Consider the following 15,835-nt stretch of genomic DNA (forward strand, 5'->3'; position numbering starts at 1 on the left):
CCTTCCAACAGTTATAGGCCTACGGTTTTCAGATCTAAACATTTATAATTACTCTCAAACTCCTCATACCATCTCTCGTGTATGGGAGCATCGTGTTCTGTGTATCTGCTCCGTGTTCCTTTCCCTGTGTTTGCCAGTAAGTGTATAAATGTATCCTTCCATATAAAACCCATATAAGTAACGGTTCAAGGTTAACGAGTGGTAACTGCAGGACATATCAGTCTTAAACAAGTAAAAAATGCACCTGAGTTTCTTCAGCGCAATCGAGTTTTCTGTACTGCCGCTACAGCGTATAGACAAGGCCACCGAAAATGGATCTATCTTTCGGTGGTCTCTGTATAATGCTGTATAAGCCGCGGCCCATGAAACTTTAACCACGGCCCGGTGGTGGCATGGCCTATATGGTTGCCAGAATCACGATTATGGCTAACTTTAAACTCAAATCAAATAAAAACTACTAAGGCTAGAGGGCTGCAATTTGGTATGTTTGATGATTGGAGGGTGGATGATCAATATACCAATTTGCAGCCCTCTAGCCTCAGTAATTTTTAAGATCTGAGGGCGGACAGAAAAAGTGCGGACAGAATAAAGTGCGGACGGACAGACAAAGCCTGCACAATAGTTTTCTTTTGCAAAAAACTAAAAGGCAGAATATGACGTTATTTTGTGCCTATGAAATACCTTGGGAGAAAATGCGTCATTCAGGATGAGGATGTTGATAAATTGAAGAAAACTCTTGACTAAAAGGTTGCAAGTTTAATACAAGGATAACTGGAGGGAGAGAGAGAGAGAGATTCCTAAATTTATTTTTCCATTTTGGTGTAAGGGTGCCTTTCACTATAACTGATTTTTGCACTGAAGGTTCTTGTGGTACATCTAATTATAAACAAACCTTTAACCTTCATATTGATCAATAAACATGAACATATCGACTGTAAACAGTAAAATCCACGTGCTAGTATCTGGAAGTAAAGTGAAGTTGCATAAGTCAAAAAGGGCAGTGATTTGGGAGGAGGTCACAAAGCCAGCCACGGACCCGAAGCTTGGACCAAGGTACCTACATTTTTCAGACTTCTTTAGGGGCAAGTGGTGAGACAGACTGGGCCCTTGTAACATGCTTATTTACTAGTGAAATCCAGGCACATATACAAAAAACCATTCATCTCAGTACAGGAATTCCCTCTTTTGCAACCACAGTGGGACTTCGGCCTAGAGATTTACAACTCTCAGTGTAAACAAAGCATAATTATGATGAGTTTTTAATACAAATCATGAAAGAAAAGTCCTCCCATTAGTGAAGGCGGAAAAAAACAAGCATTCTTGCCCTCATTGATACTGAATGTGACAACCTCCAACTTTTCCAGAAACTCTGGCCTTCTTGTTCCGCAAAACAGTCTGACAGACCACCAGAAAAGACGCGATTAAATTCTAGAACGACAGCGCTGGAAAGAATGTCAGTGCCATTTCTCAGAGACCAGTCTTAGCTGTTGCTGTCTTTGAGGTCTTCCCTGTGTAAGAAAAATACTCATCAGCCAAAACACAAACTAAGACTTGGCTTTTTTTGCCTAAGGAATAAAGGTACTCCCTGTCAGTACAGTTGGCAAGGGAGTTATAGGCTTCAGAGGAGGAAGAATCCGTTCAGCTTTTCCTGACGACATTACTCAGAAAGGCTAAATGTAAGTCTTGGCCAACTCAGCATCGTAATAACACTGTCCAGGAGTCAACGTGCAGATGAACAGTATCTGAAATGTCATCACCTGCAGTGGAGCGTCAGTCCTCTAATGGTTCATCGTTGTGGAAAAATCATCGTTATCTAATTATATATTTTATTTAATTTCAGTACTGCACTGGAGGAGGTGATAATGACTTCATTCTCGCCGATTCATCTGGTGATCAGTATCGAAAACCAAGCGGAAATCTTTCAGCAGAATAGTCAAGCAATATAAATGTGCAGTCATTTCCATCATTTCAACATTTCGAAATCTGTACGTTATCTTGATCTCTTTTTGTTGCTTTGCACAGAAGAGATAGAATACAGATTACAGACGGAAATTTTTAAATAGGTTACAGTTCACATGTACCGCCAACTTATACACTGTTGTTCAACATTTCAAGCTAATGCCAAAACGTATTCATGATATCATGAAACCTGACAGGCATAATTTCTCAGCCCAGCAGAAAGTGTAGTAAAACTATTGTACAATATATAAACCCGATAACTGCATCGGAAATTGCTGTTTTCAGCCCCTAACAGCCACAAGAGTAAGGATGACCCCTTAGCAAGAGTTTAAAGCAAAAAGTAAGTGTCACAGTTTGTGTCCTTCACAAAACCTACTTGCAACTTCTACCACACAGCAACTACAAAATAGTTGTCCCCCCACACCCATCGCCCGCATATCACTTGAAAAGGCCCATAGGCCTAAAAGTTACGCATACATATGATGAGATGAAAGCCACAGGTGATCTTGGAGCCTAAATCGATGTTAACAAATTATTGTTATTATCATTATCATTATTCAGAAGATGAACTTTGCTCATATGGAACGAGCCCACCAAAGGGGCCATTGACTTGAAAAATTCAAGCTTCCAAAAATATTGTGGTGTTCATTCGACGGCAGTAACAGAAGAAAATGGGAGTCGAAAGCAACTCAGAAAAGGCTATAGGTAACATCAGCAGCACACCTGCTTCGCAGAACACAGTTATTCTCAGTCAAGTGAAACAAATATATATTGGACGTGGAAGTCACGCTCACACCTGCCCAGTCTCTGTATCCAGCCATTTCGAAAATTAACTAATCCAAGAGTTCGTGGATACATTGAGTGAGAGCGGTTTATGTTGATAGCACGTGTGTGTGTGTTAGTGTTTATGCTTGAATGTCTGTGCATTACACATGTGTGGTAGATTTGCTTGTGTAAATGTGAAAAAATGTGTGTTGGTGTTTTGTGTGAATGTCTTTGCACTACATATGTGAAATGCACGTGTGTGATAGTTTCGCTTGTGTAGATTTAAAAAAAAATGTGTGTTGGTGTTTATGTGTGAATAACTTTGCATTACACATTGTTATTCACATGTGATAGTTTTGCTTGTGTAAAGTTGTAAAAAAATGTGTGGGTGTGTGTTGGTTTAAGTGTGAATGTCTTTGCATTACACATGTGTAATGCCCATATGTGATCGTTTCGCTTGTGTACGTTTGTAAAAAAGAAAGTTTAAACGTACGCACAGTGTATAATCTTGTCATTATTTGTACCTTTCTAATATCAAACTTCAGATTCTATTTTTGGTTTTCTGTAAAAGAAAACTATTGTGCCGGCTTTGCCTGTCCGTCCGCACTTTTTCTGTCCACCCTCAGATTTTAAAAACTACTGAGGCTAGGGGGCTGCAAATTGGTATGTTGTTCATCCACCCTCCAATCATCAAACATCCCAAATTGCATCCCTCTAGCCTCTGTGGTTTTTATTTTATTCAAGGTTAAAGTTAGCCATGATCGTGCTCCTGGCAGCGATATAGGATAAGCCACCACGGGGCCGTGGTTAAAGCTTCATGGGCCGCGGCTCATACGGCATTATACCGAGACCACCGAAAGTTAGATCTATTTTCGGTGGCCTTGATTATACGCTGTACAAAAAACTCGATTGCGCTGAAGAAACTTCGGCGGATCTTTTACTTTTTTTTTTTTTTTTTTGTCATTGGGTCAGATAATTATCAAAGAAATTTGTAGTCTCCGGAATAAGCTCCAGAACTCAGTGTGAGAAAGTACGCTTTCGTCAAGTTTTCGAAATTAATCAGAACAAATTTTTGTTGTGAATGCTGTTCAAGCTGGCCAGTTAGGCGAATTCAAAAATTTTCAAGGATTTATTTTGAAATGTCCGAAAAGTTCCTTTAATGGAAACTGATTTAGCAGGGTCGTGTTTTTTTTTTTTTTGTGCTTTGGTGTCCATTTCTTAAGAAAATAACTGCAAGAACAGTCGTATTCCATTATTGCTGCAAGAGCATTTCACGTCACGTAGATAATTCATCTCCCAAAAGATATTTTGAAATTACTGCATGTGATTTTCCGGTCGAAAGCACAAGCAACGTGAGAATAAATTATAACAAGTCAAAAATTCGCCGAAACTCCCTCGGCACAATCGAGTTTTCTGTACAGCGTATAATGCTGTATGAGCAGGGCCCATAAAACTTTCAACCACGGCCCGGTGGTGGCCTGACCTGTAGCGTTGCCAGACGCACAATCATGGCTAAATGTAACCTTAAGTAAAAGAAAAACTACTGAGGCTAGAGGGCTGCAATTTGGTATGTCTGATAATTGGAGGGTGGATGATCAACATACCAATTTGCAGCCCTCTAGCCTCAGTAGTTTTCAAGACCTGGGGACGGACTGAAAAGTGCGGACGGACAGACAAAGCCATCTCAATAGTTTTTTTTTTTTTTTTTTTTTTTTTTTTTTTTTCAGAAAACTAAAAAATTCTTTGTCTCTTTCTGATTTCATAATTATGATCCGAAACTGATACAAGATAAAACAAAAGTCGCGAACAATTATGTTTGAGGATGAAACTAACTCCCACTGCCTCACCACCTCGTTTTTTCATAACTTTAAATATTCAGTTCAAATTATCTCTGTTCATTATTCCACCTGTTTTTCGTATTATTTTAAAGATTTCACTCATATAATCAATGTTCATTAATAATATTTCAAGAAAAATGGGAAAAAACTTTGCAGGCCTTCCCAAATTTTCTAAATTAATACGATTGGTGTCCGTTTATTGCCGTCAGTGCACCACACGCACTGCACTGTAAGCATTACATAAGGTTATTTGCAGCATCCCCTCGGCCCCCAGCTGCAACCCCTTTCATTCCTTTTACTATACCTCCGTTCAAATTCCCTTTCTACCATCTTACTTTCCTTAACCCTTTCCTAACAATTGTCTCAACATTATTTTCAGCGCTGAATGACCTCATCATCATAGATCCCAGCGTTTGGCCTTCGGCCTAGACTTCATATTCCAGTTCCAATTCCCTCGTTGATATCATACTTAATTGACGTAGTTCCTCGTTGGGAGAGTCGGTAGAGTTGTCGGCTAGCACTCGTTAGGCCCGAGTTCGAGTCTCCGGCCGGCCAATGAAGAATTAGAGGAATTTATTTCTGGTGATAGACATTCATTTCTCGCTATAATGTGGTTCGGATTCCACAATAAGCTGTAGGTCCCGTTGCTAGGTAACCAATTGGTTCTTAGCCACGTAAAATAAGTCTAATCCTTCGGGCCAGCCCTAGGAGAGCTGTTAATTATCTCAGTGGTCTTGTAAACTAAGGTATACTTAACTTTTTAACTTGTACTTTCATCCTTTCCAGTGAAACGCTTTCACATTCATTAGTGCGTCCTATATTGTAGGACTTTTGATGGTTATGGAGGTAATTGTCAATGTATCTTGTATAAGCTTCACGATACCTGCTAGGAATACCCGTGATTAGATGGGTGTAGAGTACGGCCGCCCAAGTTCTTGAGTCTGGGGGCCACTCTTGAAAAAAACAAAGTTAGGAGGGCCACCTGTGTGTATGTATGTATATGTGAGTGTGTATGTGTGTATATATACACACACACACATGTGTATATATATATATATATATATATATATATATATAATTATATATATATATATATATATAATTATATATATATATATATATATAATATTATATATAATATATATATATATCACTCAGAATTTAGGAATAAGATATTGTTGCGACATAAAAACGAGAAATATACTTTTACATATTTTTCTCTAGCGGACCACTTTCAAAATCAAACGGGTCACTTTTGGCCCGGGGGCATGGGGTTGGGCAGCCCTGCTGTCGAGTGTTGACTATGATTGTTTTCTAGACCAAGGATTAAGACAAACAGACAGTGCTGTTGGGGGCACATAAATCTGAGTTTGGGATATAGAAAGAGCATTGTATCATATAGACAGCAGGTCACGGGGATCTAGAAAGGAAAATCAGTTTGTGGAAGATCTGTAAAGAAGCCTTTTTTTTTTTTTGATACCTAACTGTGACCACTGCATGAGATTACATTCTGAAGGAATGTGATTCATAAATGTTACATTATAGAGGTTATACAGTGAATTTAGGCACATCTGTGTTATAAAACGCGATGTATATAGATTAAAAAAATGTATCCATTAACTCCTAGATAATCTAGTAAATGAACTGCGCTTAATAGAAGGTTGTGTGATCGAGTCATTTCAAGCCACTGCGACGGACAAAGGTTTTCGTGGGACAGATGTTTGCGAGAGAGCGTGGTACGTGTTTCGGGAAATTATACGGTACAGCAGACATCCACCCCGTAGGGAGAGTAGTGCCGTCAGTTCACCTCACGCGGTGCACTGTAGGCATTACTTTAGGTTCTTTGCAGCGCCCATTCGGCTCCTAGCTGCAATCTCTTTCATTCCCTTTACTGAACCTTCGTTCATATTCTTCATCTTCCATCTTTCTTTCCTCAGCCCTCTCCTAACAATTGGTTCATAAGTGCAGCTGCGAGGTTTTCCTCCTGTTACACCTTTCAAACTACCCACTCTCAATTCCGCTTTCAGCGCGGAGTGACCTCATCATAGGTCCAGCGCTTGGCTTTTGGCCTAAATTCCACATTCCATTCCATTCCATTCTTCTGGCGCCCGGGAATGGCGGGACGAAGTTAGATGTGGTTAGTAAATGAGATCGGAATTTCTTGAAAAGCCGAATAGCTGATATGTACACAAGAAAGTAGTAGGGAATTCGAAGGTTCTAAAAAGATAAACGTTGCAAATTATGCAAATCAATATTCTCCAGAATACTATGGAACGGGATAGAAATGAAATCAAGGCCAAAGACCAAGCGCTGGGACCTATGAGGTCATTCATCGCAGAAAGGGAAAATGAGATCAGAAAGGTCTGAAAAGGTGTAACAGGAGGAAAACGTCCCATTATGAAGCAATTGTTAGGAGAGGGTGGAAAGGAAGATGGAGGAAAGAGAATATGAAAGGAGGTACAGTAAAAGGAATAGAATACGCTTAAGCAACGATGAAATTAACGAGGTCTGTATAAAGTGACCAGCAGGTAACGGTGACTTAAATTTTGTATTCATATGAATAGAGTTTCGAATTTGAAATTGAATTTGAAAACAGAAGTAATTTCAAGACAAGCCCCGTAGGGGGTTAGTGACGTCAGTGGACCTCATGCAGTGCACTGTAGGCATTACTTGAGGTTCTTTGCAGCGTGCCTTCGGCCCCTAGCTGCAGCCCCTTTCGTTTCTTTTACTGTACCTCCTTTCATATAGTCTTTCTTCCGTCTACTTTCCGCCCTCTCCTAACAATTGATTCATAGTGCAACTGCTGTCACACCTTTCAAACCTTTTACCGTCAATTTCCGTTTCAGCGCTGAATGACCTCATAGGTCCCAGTGCTTGGCCTTTAGCCTAAAATCTATACTCAATTCAGTTTCAAAACAAGGCGAGACAAAGTGATTCGTGAATAAAAACAGATAATTGCCGAAAGAATGAAAAATAAAAGGGTGCAAAGACGAAGTTTTTCATCGGTGAGACGATGAGAAGTGCGTGCTGAAGCAGTTTGTTCATATAACAGAAAGGTTATAAAAAAAAAACAAACTTCGGCGCAATCCAGTTTTCTGTACAGCCGCTACAGCGTATAACCAAGGCCACCGGAAATATATCTATCTTTCGGTGGTCTCTGTATAATGCTGTATGAGCCGCGGCCCATGAAACTTTAACCACTGCCTGGTGGTGGCCTATGCTATACCGTTGCCAGAAGCACGATTATGGCTAACTTTAACCTTAAGTAAAATCAAAACTAATGAGGCTAGAGGGCTGCAATTTGGTATGTTTGATGATTGGAGGGTGAATGATCAGCATAGCAATTTTCAGCCCTCTAGCATTAGCAGTTTTTAAGATCAGAGGGCGGACAGAAAAAGTGCGGACGGACAGACAAAGCAAACAAAATGTTTTTCATTTACAGAAAACTAAAAATCAGAGGACAGATATATATTGACATAAATTATAGTCGAAGAGAGGGCTAAGTTACCCCCAGGAGAGAGGAGACATGCGACAGAAATTAATGGTGTATAAGGGGGCGGAGGGAGAGAGTTTTTTTTTTTTAGTTTCTCTGAAGTTATTTACTCATGGCAAATGGTTTTTTTGGTAAAAATATGCATGAGTTTTGATCGCATGTCATTTACATACTCTTTAAGACAGCACATTTTTCTTCTAGAAATCATGTGCAGAATGATATGAAGAATTTTAAACACACAACACACACACACACACACACACACACACATATATATATATATATATATATATATATATATATATATATATATATATATATATATATATATATATATATATATATATTACATATGATATATATATAGATGTGTGTGTGTGTGTGTCTCTCTATCTATTCTCTCTCTCTCTCTAGATCTCTCTCTCTCTCTCTCTCTCTCTCTCTCTCTCTCTCTCTCTCTCTCTCTCTCTCTCTCTTGTCATAATGCAGGCTTCACAAAAACCTACATAATGTGTTAATGCATATATCTGTGGCAATATTAGTGACTATGAACATACATTCACATACATGATTACATTTACGTATACAACTGCATTTGCCTAAATACATCTACACATGCTTGTATACATACGATTATAATAACTTGTACTGAAAGTAATTTATGGTTTTATCTGACAATTTCCGACTGAACAGATAATACATGAATATATTCTAAATGAAATACAACTAAGCTCTCAACCTTTATTGCAACTGTGAAGATAAACTATTCTCTTTTATGAGTAGGATTCATATTTCAGTAATAGGACTACAAAGTCGGCCTACAAAGACTTTAATAGTTTTTGTAATACTTCTCACAAGAAATTTGAGAGGGCAATTAAAAACTGTTTTATGAAATATTTTAAATTTTACAATGATGGGTTTAGTGGTACTCTAATTAATTATTATTATTATTATTATTATTATTATTATTATTATTATTATTACTGATATAAAATTTCTTCTTCCTTTGTAGTTTCTTAGGGTGCAGGTTGCGAAATTTACAATGATAGGTCGGGTGGTACTCTAATTATTTTTATTATTATTATTATTATTATTATTATTATTATTATTATTATTATTATTATTATTATTATTATTATTATCCTTGATAAAAAATTTCTTCCTTTGTAGTTTCTTAAGATGCAGGTTGGCTGGGATTTCATGTAATTTTGATGACATCAACCTTAAATTTTTCATTTTTTACGAAAAATCGTGAGTTTAGTACTAAAAATGTGAAAAAAATGTACAAGATCTCTTGAAAAGTTCCGTGCAAAATAAATTACTGATACAATTTTTTATAAATATTGTCTGAAATTTAAAAAAAATCCATTGTAATGTAATTAATAGATGTACATAGTCACTGTGAACTGTACGTGTTTTTCAGTTCTTCAAAATATTTATAGATGTTTTATTTCTCTGCACTTGATACGGGACCATTAGAAACCAAATATTATTCATTTTAAAAGAAAAAAAACACTATAAACGAGGGGAGAATTCAATACAATACACAAATAATCTGATAACTTTGGTAAAAGTAAATCGTAAAACAAAGCTTTTTGATGTAGTAAAATTTGGGAGAGTAAGAGTGGAATATTGATAAGTTGGGAAAATCAGATGACTTACTGCATGCTATGACTTTCTCCGTAGGGGGATAGAGCCGTCAGTGCACCTCATGCGGTGCACTGTAGGCATTACTAAAGGTTCTGTGCAACGTCCCTTCGGCCCCTAGCTGTAACCCCTTTCATTCCTTTTACTGCACCTCCATTCATGTTATCTTTCTTCCAACTTGCTATCCACCCTCTCCTAATAATTATTTCATAGCGCAACTGCAAAAGGTTTTCCTCCTGTTACACCTGTCAGACCTACCTGCTCTCATTTTCCTCTCCAGCGCCGAATGACCTTACAGGTCCCAGTGCTTGGCCTTTGGCCTAAATCCTAGATTCCATTCCATTCTAATAAAAGGAGGAATTTTGCTCTTTCCCAACAAAGATAAGTTAGAAGAGCGGAAAATTCGACAACGAAGGTATTCCAGGGGTAAGCTAACAAATACTCTTCTTCTTCTTCTTCTTCTTCTTCTTCTTCTTCTTTCAACGTGCTTTTTTCCCATTTTTGTAGGGGGTAAGCCCGATGCCTTCTTTTGAAGGACTTTGATTTGGCTTTGGGGTAGACTTGCATGTTGCAAATTGCCAATTTAAGCGCAGAGAGCATCATTGCGCAACCGAGATGCCTTGAAAACTCGAAAATAATAATCCTTGATTTCTCTTTATTCAGACATCTCACCGCAAGGCCGTAACTTTTAAACTCTCTCTCTCTCTCTCTCTCTCTCTCTCTCTCTCTCTCTCTCTCTCTCTCTCTCTCTCTCTCTCTCACGGTGTCAATAACCTAGATGTTGTGACACCAGTTATAGTTTTAGTAACCATAAATTAATCTCTCTCTCTCTCTCTCAATCTATTTTGAAAGCAGTGATTACTGTGCCCTGTGAGGATGTGAATTTTATATATATATATATATATATATATATATATATATATATATATATATATATATATATATATATATATATATATACATATTATATATATATATATATATATATATATATATATATATATATATATATATATATATATATATATATATATATATATATATATATATATATATATATATATATATATATATATATATATATATATATATATATATATATATATATATATATATATATATATATATATATATATATATATATATATATATATATATATTATATATATATATATATATATATATATATATATATATATATATATATATATATATATATATATATATATATATATATACTTATGCACTTAGAGCTGCAGCTCTCGAATTCTTACTTGTTGGAGTCCAAAATAAGACAGTAGGACACTAGGCTCCTTCAGCCTTGGAAATGCAACAGTGTAGTTGCGAAACGTTGGCCTTAGCAATAAACTCCAAATTGTATATGTATGCCTACATACGTACATACATACATACATACATAAATACACATATATATATTTATATATATATAATATATATATATGTATGTATATATATATATATATATATATATATATATATATATATATTTGTGTGTGTGTGTGTGATTAAGAACTTCCCTGAACCATATACTTGCGAATTCTCTAAAGCCATCTTTATATAACTTTTATATTTTTATTTCCCTTGATAAGAACAGAACAAAATCTCTACTTAGTCTTGTACACGCATTGAAAATCTGTTAAAAATGCCAAGTAGTTACTCCTTACCCTGTTTGGTTTTCAGTCATTAATACAGTACGTAGTATTTTTATTAATACAAGAATAATTTCGAGTCACTATGATTGCAACTTCTTGCTAAGAATGATAATATTTCTAACAGTAAACGTGATATAAAAACGACTACATATCAGAATTTTTGAAAACCTTTTACTCGTAAGTTTTTCAAAGCTTACGGCAACCTTTCAGTAAACCTTGCGGAATTCAAGTGTTTTCACATCCGGTGACTTTTTTAGTTTTCTGCAAAGAAAACCATTGTCCTGGGCTTGTCTGTCCGTCAGCACTTTTTTCTGTCCGCATTTTTTCTGTCTGCCTTCATATCTTAAAAGTTACTGAAGCTAGAGGGCTGCAAATTGGTATGTTGATCATCCACCCTCCAATCATCAAACATACCAAATTGCAGACCTCTGGCCTCAGTAGTTTTGATTTTATTTAAGGTTAAAGTTAGCCATAATCGTGCGTCTGGCAACCACCGGGTCGTGGTTAAAGTTTCATGGGCCGTGGCTCATACAGCATTATACCGACGTGGCTCATACAGCATTATACCGAGACCACTGAAAGATATATCTATTTTCGGTGGCCGTGATTATACGAAGTACAGAAAACTCGATTGCGGTGAAGAAACTTCGGCGCATTTTCTAATTGTTTATGGTTGCAATTTATGAAGTCAAGAGCTTTTGACAGCAACAGCTGTAGGTCATTTGCCTCTTCCAAAAGAACAAGAACGATTTTAAGATGCTTGTGCAAAAAAATTATTAATAGCAAAGGATATACTTTAGTGACAAGGACTGTAGAAATACGATAATGCTGTTTTATTATTTTGAACAATAATCCTATGTTTTATTATTTTATTACCTCGCAATGAGGAATATTACTGAGGATTAAACTGCAGTGTCCCAAAATTGCTTGCTACGTTTAAAGTAAAACTCGCTGACAGCCTGCATGCTGACGCTCATACTTATATTTAAATCAGTACCATGCTCGAAGCAAGAGGTCAACAGCCTCAATACTGTCTATTGTGCTTTCTTTGTTACTCAGTAGTTAACACCATATCTTCATTAGGCAGAAGAATCTAACAAATGTTTATTGAATTGAACTGAATATAGAATTTAGGCCAAAGGCCAGTCACTGGGACCTATGAGGTCATTCAGCGCTGACACGGAAATTGAGATTAAAAGGGTCGAAAGGTGTAACAGGAGGAAAACCTCGCAGTTGCACTATGAATCAATTGTTAGGAGGGGTGGGAAGTCAGATGGGAGAGAGAATATGAATGGAGGTACAGTAAAAAGAACGAAAGGGGTTGCAGCTAGGGGCCGTAGGGACGCTGCAAGGAAACTTAAGTAATGCCTACAGTGCACCGCATGAGGTGTACTGATGACATTAACCCCCTACGGGGAAGGAAGTGATTCCCGACGACTCAGTCAAATGGAATTGTAAATCATAACATCCAGTGACCTGTTGACTGAATAGGCTACTCCGTAGGGGGGTAGTGTGATCAGTGCACCTCACGTGGTGCACTGTAGGCATTACTTAAGGGTCTTTGCAGCGTCACTTCGGCCCCTAGCGGCAACCTCTCTCATTCCTTTTAGTGTACCTCCATTCCTCCTTCCATCTGACTTTCCACCCTCTCTAACAATTGTTTCATAGCTCAACTGTGAGGTTTTCCTCCTGCTATACTTTCCAAACCTTCTTAATGTCAATTTCCCTTTCAGCGCTGAATGACCTAATAGGTCCCATTGCTTGGTCTTTGGCCTAAATTCTATATTCTACTCTATTCTCTCTTGATTGAATGGTAGGGTAGATTCTTTCTGACTTTGATGGTATTTATCATCTATTTTTCACTTATTCCTCTATTGTATTCTGTTAGCGATTCTGAAAACTTTCCTATCAATACTACTTGCGTTCAATTTCTGCAACGTTTAAAGGCATGAGTTTTCTACCTAAATGTATTAATTTCTCGGTTTCTCTGCTAATTCATTCACTTCGCAGTGTTTATTATAGTTAGAATATTCTACAAGGATAATTCAACGGGGATTATGTGATTAATGATATAAAACAATAGCCTGAATTTCATCCTGATACATCAGTATCTGAAGAGAATACATCACAGCTCATTTAACGCAAGAGAACCAATACCATAACGCAGGTGAAACAATACCAAACTGTCTTCCTCTATTCCTGACAAAGACACCTTTCGTAACAGTCTTCTCGATTCACTCATCAGTGACATCTGACGTGCGTCGTGAACCAACATCTCGCGTCATCACTCCCACGACTCAGATGTTCTAGAAAAACACAAGTGTAATGGACAGAAGACTATTTTCTGCAGGTGTTTGAAAGACAGCGAGAAAGAAGCGGTGATCTTTACGGCTACCTGAATGGCGGAATCTGGCAACTCGAGGACGTTTGTCCTGGTATTTGGCAACTAGAGTCTCCATCAGTCTTGCTATTTGACAGGTCTAGATTGTCAGTCTTGGTATTTGACAATTCAGAACTCCAAGAGACTTGATATTTTGCAATTCTAGACTGCCATTTTTGTTATTTGGCTGCTTGAATTCCATTGGTCATGCTATTTTGCAACTCTAGACTGTTAATCTTGCTTTTTGAAACTCTAGACTGTTAACCTTGGTATTTTTCAACTCAAGACTCCATCAGTCTTGTTAATGACTCAACACTATCAGGCCTGGTATTTGGAACTAAAGACTCACTTTGGTATTTGTCAACTCAAGACTCTACCAGCTTCGTTATTTGACAAGCTCAAGACTGTCATTCTTGTTATTGAGCAACACTAGACTGTCAGTCTTGATATTAAAAATTCTAGACTTATGCTTGTTTGGTCACTGACACTTTAAGGATTTTATGTTTCAATTTGGGATGTGGACCAGATGTGACTGAATCTAAAAGGCTAGTCAGCTTATTTTTTCTGAAGAGCAAGGGTTGAACTCCTGTCTTGCAGAGCATATTTTTGGGAAGTGGAAGAGAACGAATATATGTGGTCAGCGTCCTCCTTTCAGTCATATCTTTCTGAATTAACTGTAGTACCTGTGCATTTATTGGTACTGCTGGTGGTATCCCAGGTGTCACATCTAGCAGAGGGACAACCATTTCACCTATGTTAACTTTGAGCTGTAGTATAGCTTGCTCATTCTTGGGCTTCAGTACAAGGGTTCCAGTACAGTACCCTGGTTTTAAGGTTCATTCACGCGAAAAGACCATTAATCCTTTATCATTTGTAACTGTCATACACGTTCAGTTCTTGTCGTTTGGTAGTCTTCTTTTGCTGTACTTATTCAATCAACATGGCACGAATTATATATATATATATATATATATATATATATATATATATATATATATATATATATATATATATATATATATATATATATATATATATATATATATATATATATATATATATATAATCATTGTTACACTTGCACATATGAGGCCTGAATTAACCCATTAATATCTTGTCCACTTACACCTATCCTTGCCAGAATTCGAACCTTCCTCTTTCTAAGGATGATAGTGACCATAACCACTGAGCCATCAACTGGCGGTTCAGTTGTAATGCTCACCGTCGCTCTTGTTCCAACCCAAAGGCATAGGTTCGAATTCTGGGGAGGATAACATAAGGTTGTCTTATGTTATCTTTGATTTTTTACAATTTATATATACAATATATATATATATATACATATATATATATATATATATATATATATATATAATATATATATATGTATATATATATATATAATATATAGTATATGTATATATATATATATATATATATATATATATATATATATATATATATATATATATATATATATATATATATATATATTACTAGGAGGACCTCATAGAAACTGGATGGTATCTAGCGGAGATATTTATTTAGGAAAAGTTACAAGCTTTCCAGGACTAACAGTCCCCATTGTCAAGTTAGTCCTAGAAAGCTTGTAACGTATTTACCTTTTCCTGAGTGAATGTCTCTGCTAGATACCATCCAGTTTTAATGTGTCCTGTGATAAAGTGCATTAATGCACAGAACAATTGTGTAAGTGATAAAGTAAACATACGTACATATATATGTGTGTGTGTGTGTGCATATGTAATGTATGTGCGTGGGTGGTGTGTGTGTGTGTGTTAGAGAGAGAGAGAGTATGATTGCTTAGTATTATAAAGTGAGACACTAGCCCACATGTGTGAGAAAAACCATTCTCACAAGTACCCACTTTCAGCAACTCCGCTCACCAAGATATAATTACGTGCATAACTGTAAACTACGTGTGCCGCTTATCAATCCTCACGTCTACAGGAATCACCTGTGTTGTTATTATTATTATTATACAGGTGATACGACGTACGCGGGAATGATAAAAATTTCCTTTCTTCCATTGAAATGAGTTATTTAGATATTTGGAACGCAT

The 15,835-nt window shown here is 36.8% G+C and overlaps 2 protein-coding genes across 6 annotated transcripts in view; one reads left to right on the forward strand and one right to left on the reverse strand.

Moving 5' to 3' along the window:
- The window catches only part of LOC136840685 (uncharacterized), a 74,649-nt gene that overhangs the window by 44,952 nt on the left and 13,862 nt on the right, over positions 1-15,835 (reverse strand). The gene's annotated exons all lie outside the window — the stretch shown is intronic.
- LOC136840686 (uncharacterized) overlaps positions 1-15,835 on the forward strand; it is a 68,503-nt gene that overhangs the window by 29,622 nt on the left and 23,046 nt on the right. The window lies entirely within an intron of this gene.

The sequence above is a fragment of the Macrobrachium rosenbergii genome, chromosome 8 (assembly GCF_040412425.1).
Source record: "Macrobrachium rosenbergii isolate ZJJX-2024 chromosome 8, ASM4041242v1, whole genome shotgun sequence".
Taxonomy (NCBI): domain Eukaryota; kingdom Metazoa; phylum Arthropoda; class Malacostraca; order Decapoda; family Palaemonidae; genus Macrobrachium; species Macrobrachium rosenbergii.